This window comes from Triturus cristatus, chromosome 2_1, assembly GCF_964204655.1.
Source record: "Triturus cristatus chromosome 2_1, aTriCri1.1, whole genome shotgun sequence".
Lineage (NCBI taxonomy): Eukaryota > Metazoa > Chordata > Amphibia > Caudata > Salamandridae > Triturus > Triturus cristatus.
Genome location: NC_140581.1, coordinates 250,386,470 through 250,404,730, shown reverse-complemented (window position 1 = coordinate 250,404,730; position 18,261 = coordinate 250,386,470). Strand labels below are relative to the sequence as shown.

Here is an 18,261-nt window from a genome sequence, read left to right as displayed (position 1 = left end):
TGTGCAGCACTGCAAACCGTAATAAAGTGCCACCACACAAAAACGATCCCACCTGACACTACAAACATAGAATCTTTTTTAATACATAACACAAGAACAAAATGACAAATATCTAATCAGTACAATCAGAGATATGCAATTTTGAAAAGTTGAGTGAAAAAGCGCCAAAAAGCACAGAGCGCCAGCTTTGGCTATCTAGGCAAGCAAGACCGAGGCAATGCCATAAGCTCAGGATGACTGCAATGGAGTGCGGGCCGCCTACAGGGACAGAGTTAGGCCCGCTGGTCAGAATACCGTAAACACTGGTTTGCGAAGCGTTGCGAGGATCTTCGTCAAAGATGCATCACGCAGTCAAAGTAAGCCTCGGTTCCAAGATGCAGTGAGGCTGCGATGTGAGGGTTTGCATCGTCATCAAGGATCCCATCTACGGGGCGTGCAATGCCAAGTCGGGCATCAAGGATGCAATGCACAGTCTGGGAGATGCTTTGGTTCTGGGAAGATGTTAGGCTGAGATGCAGAGTCCGTCATCGAGGCTGCTGTCATGAGGGACACAAGGGCCTGCACCGAGGATGTGCTGTGCAGAAGGCGTTACGGGCTGTGGAGACGATGCAGGATTTTACGACACATCCAATCCACACAGCAGCGGGGACGTGTCAGTTCTGCTTGGGTTTACGCTGTGCAGCAGAGGAGATGAATTGGTTCCGCTGCATCCACAGAGGCTCAAGCACCTTAAGCCCATTTCCAAGGATCCAGGATTGGGGTGGCACCACTTATCAGGGTAGAATCACAGAAGGCAGAGCTGAGGTGCAGGTGCAAGGTTGTTGGAAGCCTGTTGTGTAGCTGAGGCTTCAGATCAGGCAGACAGTCAACTAGCCCTAAGAGTCACTCTGAGTTCTGGGTTCAATAAATTCAGGTCAGTTCTTCTCACCCAGGCAAGAGGACAGCAGGACAACACAGCAGGGCAGCAATCCTTCATATCAGCATGCTGGCAGTCCTTTCAGCAGCACACCAATTGTTCTTCCTGGCAGAGAAATTCACAGGTCCAGAAGTCTACTGAAGAGTTGGTGTCTGAAGTACAGTATTTATACCCAGTGGGGCCTTTGTCTCAAGAATAGCTAGAGGGATATGCAGCCCTTTGTGTGGAGACAGGACACAGACTATTCAAGCGTAAGTAGGGCTGGGCCCAGCTCCTCCTTCCTATCCTGCCAGTGATGGCCCATACAGTCACACCTAAGCACCCGATTGTGTGTGGCAGTCTAGGAGGTATACACAACTGCCAACTACACCCAGGCCAGGCTCCAGTCACCAAATTGCTAAGGCAGGAAAATGCTAACTTTCTAAAAGTGGCACCTTTACATTTGTAATTTAAAATCTGACTTCCGCATACGTTTGGATTTTTCATTACAATTCCAAAAACACCAAACATAGTTATACCCAAGGGGGCCTTTGAAGTGGGGAGAAGCTTCTAGAGGCATGCCTTTGAAGTGCACAGGTACCGTGCCTTCCTGCCCCTAGCTCCAGACTAACTACAGAGGTATGCAGACCTTTGTGTGGAGACGGGACACAGCCTATTCAAGTGTAAGTGGGGCTGGGCCCAGTCCCTCCCTCCCATCCTGCCAGTGAAGGCACATCCCATCACACCTAAGCTCCCTATAGTTTGTGGCTGTCTAAGAGGAATAAACAAAGCCCAACTGCCAACTACATCCAGTCCAGTGTGCAGGCACGAAATGGCTAAGGCAGGAAAATCACAACTTTCTAAAAGTGGCGTTTTCAAAATTATAATTTAAAATCAGGCTTCACTATAAGTTAGGATTTTTCATTACAGTTCCAAAGACACCAACCATGAACTGATTACTTTTTCCCATTTGGAAATTACACCTATAAAATGTAATAAGGTAACTCTAGTGTTCTCCTATGGAGGAGGTAGGCCTTGCAGCAGTGAGAAAGCACTTTAGGAGTTTTTCGCTACCAGGAAAAGTAAAACTACTGGTCCAGCTTATTAAATGCACTGCACCCTTCCCCCTGGGCTGTCCAGGGCATACCCTAGGGGTGACCTATATGTATTAAAAAGAAAGGTTTGGGCCTCGCAAAAGGTTAATTTTGCCAGGTCGAAATGGCAGGTTAAACTGCATGCACACAGGTGCACAGGGCAGGACTGGCCGTAGCGGGCACCGGGCAATCCCCCAGTGCGCCGCATGGGTGGGGGCCATATTTGTTACAGGGCCATTTGGCCCTGTAACAAAATCGGCTGAAAACCGGCCCTGGTAAAGAGCTCAGCGGCACCCCCAAGCCCCCGGGGGGGCAACCGAGCATTTTGCCAGGGCCGATTGTGGTTCCCAGTCCGGCCCTGCAGGTGCAATGGCAGGCTGGAGACATTTTTAAAGTTCTGGTTAAGTAGGGGGCACAATCAGTGCTACAGGCTCACTTGTACCATTTAATTTACAGGGCCTGGGCATAGGTAGTGGCACTTTACTAGGGACTTACAAGTAAATTAAATTTGCCTGTTGGGTATAAACCAATCTAACATGTTTTAAGGAGCATGCACAAGCACTTTAGCATTGGTTAGCAGCGGTAAAGTGCACAGAGTTCTAAGGGGAGATAATGTGGCCAAATGTCTAGGGCAGTTGAACTCGGTTTTACCGGGTTCGAGTCTTGGTAGGGACACTCAACATTCCGTGATTTTAGGCAAATTACTTAATCTCCCTGTGCCGAACAAAAAAATGTGTTTGTCTGTCTGTAACGTAACTGGTGCTCATGTAAAGCGCTCTGATACCTTCGGGTCTAGTTTGCACTATATGAAAACTTCCTTCCCAAAAAAGGCCTGCAAATACAAAGTCAGCAAAACAGGAGGTCTGAATGCTAAAAGTTAGGGGGAAAGCCATGCCAAGGATGCCATGTCTAATAACTAGTGAATCCACAAGAGTTTTCAGAACTTGCTCTGTAATGTAGCTTCAAATTCCGCTTGAAGCAGCTGGCACACCTAGATTTAACACTAGATTGATTCCACATTGCCAACTGTAGTTGCATCATATTTAATGGAAAACAATTCTTTTTCATGCGAATGCTAAACTTTCAAGCTGAAAATACTTGGTAATAACAATGAAGTGGATACCCCATTCTGGTATGGCCGCCATGTCAGTACTGGCACAAAATCGGATGCTGCAAGTGGCAGCGAGTGGCCTGGTGGCAGCCAGTGTCAACAAGTAGTCAGGTAGCAGAGTGTGAACAGCGATCCATCCTCTCAAACGTGAAAACTAAATTATGTAGAAAAAAGCTAAAACTTAAGTTTTTGAAAACACATTGGCAACCACCCCTGCAACTGAAAAGACATTTTGTGTAGGCAAATGTCCATTTTGTGCAGACGCAAAGTGTTGGCAGTCACAATGAAGCGAGTCAATGGATTAAATGGGCTGGCCTCTTTCTGCATGGTGGGCTAGTGGGTGAAGAGATCTCAAAGAAATCCCCTCAATTTTTGTATATGCATGTATATTATATTTATAAAGATTTAAAAAAAAAAAAAGAAACTAAAGATCTTGGCTAATACCAGACCTAAAAATGTGACCATAAGTTTACATTTGGTAAATTACTTACTTGAGAGTCCTTCAAAGTACACGCTAATGAGAATATTCTCTTGGGCAACAAAGTGATGGATCAAAATAGACTTGAAAACGTGGCTAATTTAATTTAAGATTAATGTAATATAATTAATTCATTTGTGGTTCACAGAAAGCATGTTTCAGTTCTGGTCCTAATAATCCCGATGGGTCGCATATGACTTTACCTCCAATGGCAAATCTGTCACAGTTAAGCATAAGTGCAGTCAAAAATAAGAGAAAGCTTTTAAAAAAGCGAGAGCTCACATATTTTTGTCATCAATGCAACATAACATCCCATAATATGCTAAGCCATCATGTTGAACTCCTAGATCTAAATACTTGACTTAATTCATAGAGGTTTTTAAATATTTTTCAATATAGCTGGGAAAGTAGAGAAGGTTTAGATCACAATAACGTTTTTACATTATTTAGATTAATTTGTTTTATGAGTATTTTTTATTAATTCCCAAAACAGAATATCTTATACATCTAATATGTTAGAGGGGGTAATGAAATATATAAGAAAGTTTAGACTAAGTAAACACACATACAAATATATAGTAATTGTGTATGCACCGTTTTCGAATTGTGTACATGCTTTAAGATGTATATGTTATTTAAAAAAATGTGAAAAATGCATGTTTTAAACAACATTCTTTCAATAAAAATGTTATCTTTTAAAGTACTTTATTCACAGAATTTACAATAATGTAGGTACTGCATGGTCATTGCTATGATACATGTCATAGAATACCTACCATCTAATTTAATGTTAGGAAAGGTACACTGTATTGTAAATATGGCATTAATACTGGGCAACGACATGCTTTGTTTGACTTTTGGCCTTGTATGCAACTAACATTAGCTGTGGATTAGAGCCATGCCTCCTGCACACTTGCAACAAAAACCAATAATAGATCATGTTTTATGCACCTATATATAGCTCACATAGGCATAGTAAAGTGTCATGGCCCATATGCACTATATGGAAGCTACTCCTGGATTATGTACAATGGGAAATTGTGTGTAAGTGGCTGCTAATGCGATGGCAGCTCACTTTTGCTCCCGAGTCTACTGTTTTCAAGTCAGTGGAGAATTCTATCAACACATGAATTACCTGTCACAATGGACAAATAGTGTTGTCCACCAAGGGCTGAATCTAAATGCCATTTTCTGGTCCACGCTAGTGCACACTGGGGTCTGCGTGTTTCTTTTTAGGATCTTGAGAGCATACATTAACTCGAAAGATCTCCAGATTGATGCATGTTTTTCTGGTGGCAGAGCTCAAAAACACAAAGGAAATTACTTTCCTGTGTTTCCAAAACATGCATTAAGTCAAAGATATTTCGAGTTAATGCATGTGCTCAAGATGCCAAAATTAAGTGCACAGATCCCATCTGTGTTGGCACAGTGCAGAAAACAGCATCATGATACGTTTCTGATGTTGCTGAGATTTGAGTGTTTGCCATCAGGGTTCTGTGCCTGCAAACAGGGGGAGCCAGAGAGGGTCCTGAAGAGAATGTGCCACAGTAAACCCTCTGGCCATGTAAGTCCTAAGATCCCTTCTTCTATAATGTCAAAATATAAATCTGATTTAATTCCGCAGCTTCCAACACACCAAGAAAAGCAGATTGATAGTGTTCTGTGCCTGTAGAGCAGCTGCATAAGACAATTATAAATGAGAACATTTGCAGAAGCAGAAGGAGTTTTAGCTGCTACCAAAGCACATTTTAGTCTCAAAGAAGATCACCTGTGTGGTCCCCCAGGGTTCTTCCCTCAGTGTGACCCTCTTCAACACATAAATGACCCCCCAACATCTGAGACTCAACAACTCAGATGTTGTTGAGTCTTGATCACACAGACTCAACAACATCTCCTACATCGACAACACACAGCTCATCCTCTCTCTGTCCAAAGACCCCCCCATCACAGAAGCTAGCTTCCACAGATACATGATGAACGTTGAACTGGATGAAGGACAACTGTCTTAAATTCAACCCAGAGAAAACTGAAGTCCTCATCTTTGGCAACAACACCTCACCGTGGACGACTCATGGTGGCTTGCTGCGCTCAGCACCACCCCAACCTAATAGACCACACATGTAACCTCTGCACCGTCTTGGACAACAATCTATTCATGAAGAAACAAGTCAATGCAGTCTCTTTCCCCTGCTTCAACACCCTTTGCATGCTCCACAAGATCTTCAGATGGCTCCCGGTAAACACAATAAGAACATACATGCCCTCATCATGAGCAGACTGGACTACGGAAACAGGCACAATTTCAGAATCACTGCAAGCCTCCAGAAGAGACTCCAAGCAATACAGAACTCCCCAGCAAGACTCGTACTCAGCCTCCCCGGAAGGACCCACATCACACTCCACCTCAGGAAACTATACTGGCTTCTGATCCAGAAGAGATGCTAGTTCAAGATGCTGGTACACGCCTGCAAGGCCCCTACGAAGGGCCAGCATACATCAACAACTGCCTAACCTTCTGCCAACCATCCAGACACCTCTGTTCCGCCTCCCTCTCCATCGGAGACACCCCACGGATCTGTTGAGTCAACAGAGGAGGACGCTCCTTCTTGCACCTGGCAGCCAAAGCTTGGAGAAACCTCCCTCTGCACCTCAGGACCACACCATCACTCCAACAATTCAGAAGAGATCTCAATACCTGGTTGTTTGAATAAACATCCTCCACATAATAACTACAGCTTCAGCGCCTCAAGACCCTCACGGGTGAGTTGCCGTGCTCTACAAATGATTGATTGCCTGACTGCCCTGTGTGCACCACTGAGCTACCACAACGGAAGTGTGATTTGTGGATGAGAGTGTCGTCATTGTGGGTTACTGTGGCAAGAAACAAAGGATGGGTATTGGGTCAGGATGGGAGGGTAAGAGAAAGTGTCAATCCAGTGACCAAAAGAGAGTGTCTATCCAGTGACCAAAAGAGAGTGACAATCCGGTGATCCTCACTATTCCACGCAGCACAGCCACCCCTTTCTCCCCGTTGGGTGATCCCATCCCTTTGGGTTAAGCATCAATCTCCAGCAGCTTGATCTTTAGTTAAATCATGGCTGTGATTTGCATATCCAGAGAGCTGTTCGACCAAAGCTTTGGCAAGGGGTTAACATAGCACGTTCATGATGGCCTTTAAAGTGCTTTAATTTCTATTCTCTCTCCAAGACCAATTCATGTCAGGACATTGGTTAAGAAGGAAAACTTTGTTAGCCAAAAAAAAAAGGAAAGGCATAATGAAACTTCTTAAATGAAATACTTCATTTATTTATTTAGGTGCATCACTGCTTGACGTGTGACGGCTTGAAGTGTGGAAGTATAAGAAAGGATACAGTGCTAGAAACAGACTAAACAGAAGCTGTTAGACTTCATAAAGCTGGGGAGAAAGACAATTGGTAATAACACTTGTTCTACTATTCTGTGTTCCCCTAAGTCTTCTGATAAAAATGTTACCTCACTTGTGTGGGTAGGCCTTGTGCCCAGGCCAGGAAATGGTACAAAACGCAATGTGCCTAGTGGATTTTGGGCCCTAGCTTAGCTGACACCTCAGGAAAACTAGCAAACCTGTGTATTTTTTAAACTAGACACCCAGGGGAATCCAGGATGGGCTGACGTGTGTGGCTCCCACTAGGTTCTGTTACCCAGAATCCATTGCAAACCTCAAAACTTGTCTAAAAAACACATTCTCCTCACATTTCTGTGATGGAAAGTTCTGTATTCTGAGGGGAGCCACATACTTCCTTCCACCCAGCATTCCCCGAAGTCTCTGATAAAAATGGAACATCACTTGTGTGGGTAGGCCAAGTGCCCGCGACAGGAAACGGTCCAAAACGCAACGTGGACACATCACATTTTCCCACTGAAAACTGACCCTTTTTTGGGAATGTGCCTAGCTGTGGATTTTGAGCCCTAGCTCAGCCGGAATCTAGGTAAAACTAGCACACCTGTACATGGTTGAAAACTAGACTAATAGGGGAATCCAAGATGGGCTGACTTGTGTGGCTCTCTCCACAGTTTGTTACCCAGAATCCCTTGCAACCTCAATCTTTGTCTAAAAAACACATTGTCCTCCCATTTCTGTGATGAAAACCTCTGGAATCTGTGGGAAACCACACATTTCCAACCACCCAGCATTTGCCCTGATAAACAATGGTACCTCACTTTTATGGGTAGGCAAGACACGGCCCAAAAAGTATTGTGGAGACATCAAATGATCTATCACAAAACGACGAGATTTTGCACGGTAGTAACCTGCAATTTTGGTCGTGGGCTCAGTGACAATCTAGGGAAACCTACCAAACCCATTTCCTACCATTCTGTGCTCCCCTCATCTCTAGATAACATTTTTACCCTTTTGTAAGGAGGCTTAATTAGAGCTCCTCTGAGGCAGTGCAATTATAAACATTACCTGCCAGCTCGCTTCTTGGTTTGCTCTGCTGCTGCCACAGGCCACATGCAGTTTAAGGAAGCAGCCAGGCCTTGACTCTGCTATGGCAACAGTACCACTTCAAGTTAAGTTTGAAAGTGGTGGATATTTTATTTAATTTTGCCCAAGGCATAGCAAAACACTTTGAGAGCTGAGGTCAGGCCTCTCCCAGTCACAAGCATCCAGGGACAGCATCACTCACTGCTCAATAATTTATTGCAAGTGCTCCAGACACAGACACCTATTCTTCCACACTCACCCAGCTCAGATTGTTCCTGCAGTGCGCGAGACAAGGTAGAGGGACCTCTCACAGTGTACTGTATTGAGGGGGTTAAGCGGGAAGAATGTAGCGGGATGCTTTTGTGACACCATTCAAAACCTTTTCTAACTACTTTATGAAAGGTCCTTTTTTGAACAAAAACACTTACCTAACTAATTTTAAAGACATTTTATCCAGAAGTGTTCCTGTTCCTTCAATTCAACAATTGACATGGACTGTTCTGTGAGACAATAGGCTTCTGATTAGACACATTGCTTCATCGCACCTACTGTGATTCCAGTGACATCTGAGGAGGGGTGGTGGAATCCTGTGTTAGTAGAAGCACAGCCTATGCTAGTCACTTCAGTGTTTTCCCTCAGACAGCTCCCATGTTTATGATGTTTTCAAAGACACCATTTTCCCTCTCATGGCAGTGATAGTTTCTGAAACCAAAAACCCAATTCCTGAATGATGACAGTTCATATTACCAATCTGACTGATAGGTGACATAAGGAAGTACCATCTTGTTCATCATTGACCGGCATTGCCTTTCTACTCTGCCAGATGAGAATTATTTGCGCTAGTCTTTGACTCCGTATTCCCCTCGAAAGTAGAAGCACATAGTCTGTTATTTAACATATACATTTTAAAAAGGGGCGCATACAGAATTAAACTAAATGATTTAGCCAACCTTTCTATGATAGGAATGATAGTTATTATTAATTGCTGCTTTAGCCATCCATGTTTATCCAAATAAGTGGGTTCCAGTGAAGACTGAAGCATGTTCAGATTTTGTTTAGTTGCATTCCAGTTGATTGTACAAAAATCAACCTTCACATATCGCCACAATAAACCCTGGTAAACCTGAAATGGAGCTCAAATTAAACTCAGTATCATCAGAGTGCTGGTGCATAGTGACATTGTTGGGACAGAAATATCTCCTGCATTGTATACAAAAGTCCAGAGTGTCTGACTGTGTGTATCTGGTATCCTTTTGGCCATGGCATCACCCTAATCTAACAAGTGCAAAGAGACCTAGCCTGTCTCTGACAATGTGAGGCCCAAGACATGTCCTGTGACCTGGAGGCACCAAGCATACCCTTAGCATGGGCAGAGCACTACTGTTTCTGTCTTGGGTTTAGCTGCGGTAGCTGTGTATTGTGATCTCACATGCTAGTCCAGACCTTTTTATCTGTGTCTATTAATTTGTGGCCTATGGCTCCCTCCCATTTAAAGTTCCACTGTTATGTGAAGGCCCAGAACTTTGTGCTGACATTTTGTTGATATTCAAAGTGTGTGTATAGTACCATTGTAGCACATGTGTACTAGTAGGAGTGTGTGTGTGTATACGTTTGAGCACTGGAAACAGTGAGGTCCAGTTGGGATCCCCTTGGTGTATAAGATGGAGAATGGCTGGAGGGTGGAGACCCAGACACAGAGGTGAGTGGGATGAAGGCAGAGCTACCTGTGAAAATTCCAAGAAGACTTCTGTAATAGGCAGCTGCTGATTAGTTATTACTGAGCATAGGCTTATGATAAATGTTAGGGTTGTTGTTCAAAGCGTGGACGTTTCTTGGTGAGACCGGCTCTCCTTTTGTCTGGCCCTGATTACTACTTTGGAGAGGCTGATGAAAGCCAGGATTAGAAAATTCAGACTTCAATGTTGTGGGAGACAGCGCCAGTGCTACTTGCTGTGAGAAGCAACACTTTACAAAAAGGTTGTATCTGGAGAGCAGTCTGAGAAGGTAAGCTGTAAAAGAGGTACCTCAAACCTGTTCTTAAGTTTCAGACAGAGTTTTCATATCCACTCCACTTTGTTCCAATTCCCAGTTCTTTGTGACCAAGAAAAGGAGTGCTGCCTAGAGTACTGGAAGACCTCCTGTCTGATCACAAATGGTGTCTCCTTGACAGTCAGCCTACGGCCGGGAGCAAGATGGCGGTCCCGTAACGGAGGCCGACGCAGCAGTGCAGTGAGGGCAATGAGCTAAGCCCCCGAGGAGTGTTCCCCCGTAGTCACGGTCCCGTCAGTGCCGTCAGTGCCATTGGGATAACGGATTACGGATTACTGAAACTGGCTATGCCGACGGCACTTACCGGGTGTCAGCAGCTGAAGCAGTTGAAGCAGGCTCTTCGTCTCGCCTTGGCCGCGTTCGCAGCTGTTCTCTCTGCCTACGGAATACGCGAACTCCGCGGAAGTGAGGAGAGGCGGAGCCTGGTCCCGAGGCATCGGAGAGCGACGACGTGCTGCCCACAGCTTGGGAAGCCTTACAGAGGCAATCGAGGAAGTCAATCACTGGGCCTGAGAGTGAAGAGAGCGGAGAGTAGAGAGCAGAGAGCGCAGAGGTCTGTCATGGCTCCTAAAGTGGCTGCTGGGGGTAAATCGATGCCTTACAGAAAAAAATCTCATAGAGAAGTGATAGAGCCAGAAGGAGTGGAGGACTCACAAGGACCCCAAATTTTACCCGCACAATCTAAGAAGAAGCAACAGGTGGCAGGTAGGACCCGGCTGGCGGCAGCATCAATCGCAGACATTTTCCCCAAGGCGGGGAGGGAAAAGGAAAAGGAAAAGGAGAAGGGCTCTGAGTTACTGGGGGCTGGCGCAAATCCCTCGGTGGATATTATGTCTAGTAACTCTTGCGCGATCTCGGAGGAATGCACTGCCCCCATCATCCCTCCTGGTATACCTATAGTACCTGTCTCAGGTCAGTCTCCCATCTCTACAGATTCTATAGCTGCCCCCGATGAGCCGGCCCCCGGGGATATTATCGGAGCTTCCCTAGATACGGGGAAGGGGAATAGTAATACATTGGAAAACCAGCCAGAGTCAGGAGCAGAAGCAAACTCGGAATTACAGAAAATTACCCTGTTGCCAACTGGCATAATTGCTGATAAGGAAAAAGTGCCAAGCGAATATTATTTTTCAGTTTGCGATGGTGCGGAGTGGTCTGAAGAAGAAGAACATAGCTCCTACCTAGGCTCCGATTCAGAATCAGAGGAGGGTCCTCCATCAACTACTGTGCGGCCCCCGGTGGCTAAAAGCCAGACTCTGAAAATAGGTCACTCTTCCCGAGAACTGAGATGGGATCACACTCCCGACTTGGCACTGCAGGGAGGACCTGTGGCGGATAGTTCCGATCGTCCCCTCCTGGAAGTCATACATCAGGAGATCCTGGCTCATAGAGAAGAAACGCGCCAGGATAATCGCAAAGTCCAGGCTGCCATGAGGAAGATGCAGGGAGTGGTTAGGAAGCTTTCGAAAGCCTGTACTAACACGGCCGATAGAGTCTCGAATTTGGAGGAGAGGGTGGTGTCCACGGAGGCCGAGGTAGCCGAGGCCACTAGCAAAGTCAACGCCCACTGCTCTCAGGTTACAGACTTACACTGGAAAATGGAAGAGATGGAGAACAGGCTCCGGAGAAATAACCTGAGGGTCTTGGGGATCCCGGAGGGGATGGAAGGGCCGGACATAAAGGCATTTATAATCAAGCTTTTTGATCAAGCATTCCCTGAGCTTTCAAGTTGGAATTGGGCCAATGAGATTCAACGAGTTCATCGTACTCCCTTTAAGATCCGGCCCAACGCTAAGGAAGGTGATAAACCCCGAGCAGTATTAATATTTTTTGGTAACTTTATTTTGAGACAGTCTATTGCGGAAAAGGCTAGACCAGATGCTAGGAGGAATGGTGATGGGTTTTCCTTCTTTGTCCGCCCGGACTACTGCCATACGACTGTGGAAAGAAGATGGCGCTTGAGGGAAATGATCAAACCGTTCCAGGAGAAGAGAATCCAGGCCTTTCTTGTTAACCCGGCTCAGTTAAAAGTGATTAATGAAGGGAGGACCTTCTTTTTTTCGTCAGAAATGAAAGCAAAGGAGTACCTGGCTTCTTTGGATAGGAAGGCTGACTAGCCGGTAGATTGGGCTTTGGGTGTTAAGCTTTCTTACATTGGGGTGATCGGTTTGCTGCTTGCTTTGTCGAGTAAAAATCGATAAAAGTAGAGATTGTTAAACTAAGGGGCATTTAAGGGTTTTTAGCTATTTGGTCTTTCTGGCTTTGCCCTCACTCACGTACTGCATCACCATCACATGCACAGACTTAGTCTGAGCGCTCCACTTAGGGGGTCCTGATGAGGGATAACTTCAGGGGTGGGATTCTCACTGGTAGGGAGGGAGATCAGGGTGGGCGGGGGGGAGGTGGTGGTGTGGGGTTCGACGGGGGAAAAATTGGGGTAAAAAATGCAGTTTGTTTCACCTCGTTTATTCTTTTTTCTTCGTTTTTTCTTTTTTGTCAGATATTAGCATTAGTGCTTCAGAAGCAGTTTAAAAAGCAGGTTCATAGTGCTGTTGTTTTCTCATGTCAAGATGGTCTGCATTAGGGTTTGCTCGTTGAATATTGGCGGGCTGAATGATTGGAGGAAACGTTTAAGGTTGGGTCATTTTACCAAGAATAACAGAATTGATATACTCTGCCTCCAGGAGACCCACCTCCCATGGTCTAAAAGGAAACTGTTGTTCCTTATTGGCTTTGAGTTGGTAGCGTGTTCTACTCAATCCTCTACAATTAGGGGGGTTGCGATCTTAGTTAAAAAAACTCTGGGTGGGGTTAGAAGGCCTAAATCAGATAGCAACGGTAGATGGGTTCTGGTCGAACTCGAAAACGGCCAGACACTCTGTGTGGTGTATGGCTCAAACGAAGACGATCCGGAGCTATTTGATTTTCTAGAATTAGAACTCGCGTCCTGGCCAGCCCCTATCATCATGTGCGGCGATTTCAATATCTCTGCTGATTGGAGCGACACTGTGTCGTATCAGGGTAGAAAACCAAGAGTGTTTAGGGCAATAAAGGCCCTTATTAATTCACATGGGCTTAAGGACGTTTGGGACGCAAAAGAGCCATTAAATCAGGGCTATACCTATTTCTCAAATCCTTATCAGAAATTTTCCAAATTGGACTATTTTTTCATCTCTGCCAATGAATTAAATAAGGTTGGAATAACGAAACCCCCGAAGATATTGTCTGACCATAATCCGCTTATATTGTCATATGAAATATCCGGTCCTGTTAGGGTCAGGTCTAGGTGGACTTTTGAGAGGCAACTACTGGGAGATGCTAGATTCACCGGGCATATTTTGAAATGGGCAGATGCGTTTTTCGCTGCCAATCGCTATAGTGCCTCCAGGATCACTGTCTGGGACTCTTTTAAAGCGGCTTTAAGGGGGGAATCTATAAGTTTCGGGGCTAGATTAAGAAAGGAGGACAAGAGGGAAGGTGAGAAACTAGTAGGTATTCTGACTACAGCTGAAGAACAGCATATGAGGGATATAATCAGGGGTAGGGACAGTAGGATGAGCCAGAGTGAATTGTTAAAAATCAGAGCCGAACTTCAGAAATCTATGACTCATAAAGCCTCGGCTGAGTATCAGATATCCAGGGCTAAACGTTATGAAACGGGGGAGCAGGCAGGTAGAGTGCTGGCCCTGCAAATAAGACAGGGGAGAGCCAGGAATATTATCTCCTTGATCGAGGAAAATGGCAAGATATTCACACAGCCAAATGAGATTCTACAGGCTTTTAAAGATTTCTATCAGCGCCTGTATGACGAAGAAATTCAGGACGATAACCAAGGCCTCGATCTGGTCGATAACGGCCCCCGTCTTAACTCCTCGGAGAAGGATGAACTGGATAGGGATATTAATGAGGGAGAGATTTTAGAAGCTCTGCATGAACTAGCCTCTGGTAAGGCCGCCGGTCCGGACGGGATCCCCTTGGAAGTATATAAAAGTCTTGAATCGGTAGTCATTCCATTATTAGTGGATTTGTTCAACGGAATAATGTGTACGGGAGTGGTCCCAGCCTCCTGGCGAGAAACTAACATTGTGGTTTTTCACAAGAAGGGGAAACCTTCGGAGAAACTCGGCTCTTATCGCCCGATCTCGCTTATAAATGCAGACACAAAGTTATACTGTAAGGTATGGGCTAAGAGGTTGGGCAGGATCATTGGCGGTCTTGTCTCCCCCTGGCAACATGGTTTTATCCCGGGCCGCGGTACAACGGACCATGTTAGAAGAGCTATAGCGCTGTTTGACGCCCAGGGGGCAGGGGATATCGCCATGATTCTGCTCGACGCAGAAAAAGCCTTCGACAGGGTTGTCTGGGATTTCCTTTGGGGTGTGCTAGTGGGGAGAGGATTCGGTGAAAAGGTTATCAGAGCTCTCAAAGCAATGTATGTAGATCCGGTTGCTAGGGTGGTGGTTATGGGTGAGAGCTCTGAGAAATTAGATATTAAGAGGGGTACCCGCCAAGGCTGCCCCTGTTCCCCAATCCTCTTCGCGCTTTATATAGACCCTCTTATTCAGAAAATCTTGGGGTCTTCCAGGATTAGCCCGGTGGTATGGAATGGCCATACTAGTAAAATTCTGGCCTATGCCGACGACCTGGCAATAATTACAGATAACCCTCAGCAGGCGCTCACGGCCTTGGTTGAAATAGCAGAGGAATTTGGTAAGAGGTCAGGTTATCTTCTTAATGAGACCAAAACCCAAATAATTTGTTCTCCGAATATAGTTAAAAATGATTCGAGGTATGTGGACTCAGCAACCTATTTAGGGATTAAGATCAACGCCTCAGTTGGGGAAATAATTGCTGAGAACTATCCCCCAATCATAAAATCCATTGAAAAAGAGCTAAAGAGGATAGATGTGTTACATCTTTCTTTGATTGGGCGGGTAAATGTTTTAAAAATGTCTATCTTCCCTAGAGTTCTCTATTTGTTTAGGGCCATACCCTTATTTTTGGATGAAAAAATTATCAAAAGGTTGGAGTCTATCTTTATCAAATTTGTTTGGCAGTATGGCAGGATTAGGCGATCAACAAATTACATGTCCCTCCCTAGGGAAAGGGGTGGTCTGGCCCTACCAAATCTAAGATTTTATCATTGGTCATGCCTTTTGACACAAATGTCCATCCTGTTCCAACAGGAGGTCAACTCTGATGGTGTTAATTTGTTAGCCTTGGATCTACCTTCTATCTTTGAGTTGTTAATCGGGGAACAGGCTGTTGGGTTGCTGCGGTGTGAGGTGGACCGTAGGTATTATAAGAGGCCTCGATTGAAGATCTTGGAAGGGGTTTGGGAGGTTTGGAGGTCTATCTCGAAGCTATGTAAAATCCCAAAGGTAAATCGTTATCTCCAGCTCTGGAACTCTAGTTTACTCCCCTATGTCGGGTCCCATAGGAATTTACAGATTTGGAGAAATTTTGGTATTAGGTCTCTCGGCGACATTTGGTGAGACCACGTCCCGCTTGGTTTTGATACTATCCAACATCTGTATGGTATTCCGACCAATCAGTGGTTCCTGTATGGTCAAGTTGCCCGGGCATTAAAGGCAGTGAGACCAAAACCCCTGTCAATGGAGTTTGTTTCTGTTATCGAACTGTTAATGGTTGGGCCTAAAAAGATTAAATTGGTATATAAGCAGCTTATCATGGAAATACCAGACGATATGGAAAAAACAGAAATATCTCTGGCTCGGAAATTAGTTGACCCTGATGCTGACTTGGACCTGGCCATTTCCTTGAATAAAAAAGTTTTTAGATCCACCAACCTGAGGGCCCAGCATTATAAAACGATATTTAATCTATATCATTCTCCAGCCAAATTATATGCCTGGGGGGTCAGGGGGGATGATAGATGCCCTAGATGCAATGCCGGGCAAGCTGATCTCCTGCATATGTTTTTTCATTGCAGCTCACTAGCCTCAGTACAGAGGGAAGTGTGTAAGTTTTGGGAGGGGCTGCTAGGTCATAAGATCGATCTATCTCCTACCCTGATGCTGCTGGGTTGTGATAATAAGCAAAAACTGTCTAAAACCGAAGAAGCGTTGGTTTTTATGTCGGTTGCGGTATTGAGGATTTTAATCTCCTCAGCTGGAAAGATACTATGGCCCCCTCTTTTTAAATGTGGCTCTCTAGGCTGTTGAGTATTCATAATATTGAGACCGGTTTGTATGAACAGAAGGGTAAAAAAATGTGCGACTTTGGTCAAAAATTTTGGGCGCCGGTCTCAATTTGGAGGGAGATGACCAGTAATCAGTCGAGTTAGGTTTAAAAAATTTTAAATCTGCTTTTATAAATCTCTTACTGTATTTCATGTACTGCATATTGCACTCGCCTGATATGTATTTATGCTGATGTGTTTCTTTTTTCTTTTTTTTTTTTAATGAGGTGCACAAACTGTAAATAAAATCATTTAAAAAAAAAAAATGAAAGGAAAGGATCCAGCAAAACAGGTTACTTGGTCAAAAATTATGAGATCGACACAAAATGCAGATGAATTAGTTCATGCATATTATGAGATATTCATACAGATTTACAGGCAACACAGTTGAATGCATGATCCATCAAAAGAAGGAGCGTTGGGGTTTGTTTCAGCTTTTGTGTTGGGTTTAGGTTCGGAGTTGAGTTAATTGATTCGGCTGTGTGAGGTGTTTCCAGGCAAAGTCATTGGATGAAATATTTGTGTATGCAAGCTATTTTAATGATTATTGTGTCTTTGAAAAGAATTTCAATAAAGAGAAGTTGAGACTGAAAAAAAAAAAGAAGACAGCCAGCCTACTAGAGGTCAGGTGATATCACCTGAAACCTGCACTTTCTACTGGAGGAGCTGAGGGGCTGCCTAGTGCCTAGAAGCCTGCCTGCCTCCTGAGATAGGGGAAATGTCTGCCTGTCCTTGCAAGAGGAGAGACTATCCAGGTAGAGAAACTCTGCGTGTTCTCAGGCCGAGGAGAACCTAGTGAAAGTGGACTGCGTGAGAGAGTGAAGCCAGGAGTGGCTTGTACTGCAGAGATTCTACTAATTTTTCTGTGATTCATGACAAGAACTGTGAAAGTGTACATTCAACTGCACATAGGCCTGAGGCGGCTCACACTCGCCTTGCCATGTGTATGGTCTCAGGTTGGGGTTATATCTGCTTTATCGTGTATATTGGTCCAGGCCTTGGTTGTATCTGCCATCCCATGTAATGGCCTAGGTTGGGTTCCAATTGCCTGACTGTGTCCGTGCCAGCCTGTATGGGTTGCCACTGCCAGAGCACATCAGCCGATTTGGGGCCACAAGTACTGTGATGACCACCCATGTTCGCTCAGTAATGGGTTATAACTGTCTAGAGCATCCGCACAGTGCTATTAAGGACCGACAATCAACGGCAGCCCATCTATGGTGTTCACGCTCAGAAAAATCATAAGCCCCGCTGACTTCCTCTGCCACCACTGGTGAAGCAGCAAGCAACGACTGCTGGCCTGCGCTTGAAGTGGGACCGAACCTCTGAGCTTGTCTGACTAAAGTCTAATTTCCTATGTGCTGCGGCAGAGAGGAAAAGATCTTGAGTGAATAATTTCTGATTGTGCATTTGAGATATGGGGAAACGTAACCTGCTCCTGAGCCTTATACATACATCTGCAATCATTTTGCTTGTCGTGGGACAGAGCACAAAGCGGATGGGTAAGAGGTGTAGCACCTACAAAAGAATTGTGATTAGGGGTACCTTCTAGTATGGTGGATTGATTTGTGTAGTATTGGTTACTGCTCTGTAATTAAAATAAAAAAGTACTTTCCTTTTCCAAAACACAAACACTGAGCTGGACATTAAAGTTATTGTATTGTGTTTATTTCCTTATCTATATAGTGACCTATCTGCGGGTCTGTGTGTTGCATGTTGAGGGAAGCTATAGGGTCAGTGAGGAAAATCCATACAGCAGAAGGAGACAGGAATATATTTAAAAACAATTGTTTTTTATATTTTTACAGCTCAAGGAGGTTTTTAGTCATACACATTAGATGTTCTTTACTCTGTGTGCTTGAGAGTAGACATTAGACAAATATATCTCTCCAAATACAATGTTTTTGGGATTGAGAGGGATGTTGGAACAATAATTTTAGTTCTGTTATGGTATTATGGAGCTTTTC

The 18,261-nt window shown here is 44.7% G+C and overlaps 1 protein-coding gene across 1 annotated transcript in view; it reads left to right on the top strand.

The window, feature by feature from the left end:
- ADAMTS12 (ADAM metallopeptidase with thrombospondin type 1 motif 12) overlaps positions 1-18,261 on the top strand; it is a 4,274,824-nt gene that overhangs the window by 1,074,305 nt on the left and 3,182,258 nt on the right. The window lies entirely within an intron of this gene.